Raw genomic sequence first — 1,889 nt, forward strand, 5'->3', positions numbered from 1 at the left:
CCGTATCCGATTTTTCATTAAGATAAGGAGCTATATTCCGTCAAGCTAATTCTCAGTCCCGGATTCACCCAAAATGCACATAGATTACATGATATATATATATATATATATTCACACTCGTTTTATGCGTTAATTGCGTAATTTCTCATACTTCTATAGTGTTTTAGTTTAAATCATTTATTACTCCTCCTTATATCTTGTAACACGTAGGGATGGCAATGGGGCAGTGCAGTGCGGGGCGGGGCGGGTTTAGCAACTGTGGGTATGCGCGGGTGTGGGTATAGGCAGGTGCAGTGCGGGGTGTGCAGGTCTAAATTTTTAAAAATTAATTTTGTGCGGGGCGGGTGCGGGTGTGGGTTAGGGACTAAAATTTAAAGTAGAGAAACTTTTAAACAAATATAATTTTGTCCTCACTTGCTTTTGAGGAAGCCGTATTCTAAGAACGCGATACGTAATAATTGAAATTAAATATATTAGTCCATTGATCGAATAAGTTCTAGCTTGTCGACATAATTAATTATTAATAAACCACATATACCAAAAAGTCGAGCTACTGCGATATTTAGTTCTATCAAATAAAATTAAAGTTACTTCTCGTAGCTTTATAGGTGGAACGAATCGACAACTCGATCGATCCATTTGATTGAAATTTCTAATTAAGAATCTTTTGGACTTTTTTACGTTGTAACTATTAAACAACTCTTTTTAATTTTTAAAAATTAATTTTGTCCTCTGCTTTTGAGTTTTTCAAATTGAAGAAACTGGATGCCGATTGATATGGATAAAAAGCTATCATTCCATAGTTCTATGGTTTAATGAGCTATATAAGGGATCTAAAAGTTTCACTTCGTTTTTAAATCACCATTCTGGCTTATGCTATCAAAGAATATTTAGCTGCAGAAGAGTATATGTGAATTGTAAATTTGTCTCCCGGTATCTTTCAAATTTTACATGAAAAGAAATCTGGTTGTAATTTTCAAAAAAAAAAAAAAAAAAAAATTTAAAACAAGAACGCGGGGCGGGCGGGGGCGGTTTTATGTGGGTGTGGGTGCGGGGCGGGTTTTCGTGGGTTTAGAGGCAATACGTGTCACTAACACGTATCAATACTTTCCAAACTTCACGTATACCTAACAACATTTACAACCGATATATATAGACATCAAATTCTGGTCTATCTCATTTCTCCTTTTTTTCCTCTCTTTTCCCTCTCCAGGGAAGAGAGGAAAAGAAAAAGCTTAAATTGACATGGAGCTTGAAAGTGCCGCCATCTTCAAAAAAACTAATCTTCCTGTCACTCTCAAGGTAATTAATTAATTGATGTGATCCATGTTAAACTTTATAGTATAATCTAATTATTATTATTCTGATAATCTGATGATAGTTTCTATTGATTATCTTAAAACTTGCATGCAGCACTGTTTGAATGAAATTCGTTCAAATTAATGAAAAAAAGAATTAACATTCTTGTTTGAACACATTTTTTTGTCTGATGATTCGTTTTGTTATATAAAATTTTTTCCAATTCCAATCTATATACTTGATTTTTTTTTTTTTTTTTTAAATCCAATTTTTTTCGCTTAATTATTCTTTTAGTACTTTGTTTTTCCAATTAATTGTTTGTTTACTTTTCGGTCTCTCATATGAACCATTGGTTAGTTACAGAGCCATTATTATTGGTTTGAACTTAATATTCAATTGAATTCGTTGAGCATGTTGCATCCCAGCCGGGGCGGGCCATAAGGGGTTGCCAAAAATTACATATCTATATAACTATATGAGTAGATGTTAATAATTTAAAAAAATTTTTTTACCTTGTTTACCCCCCCCCTAATTAACACCCCCCTTTCAATTTATTGGGTTGTTGATTGACCTCCCCTTAAAAATTTTTT

The sequence above is a fragment of the Lycium ferocissimum genome, chromosome 11 (genome assembly GCF_029784015.1).
Source record: "Lycium ferocissimum isolate CSIRO_LF1 chromosome 11, AGI_CSIRO_Lferr_CH_V1, whole genome shotgun sequence".
Taxonomy (NCBI): domain Eukaryota; kingdom Viridiplantae; phylum Streptophyta; class Magnoliopsida; order Solanales; family Solanaceae; genus Lycium; species Lycium ferocissimum.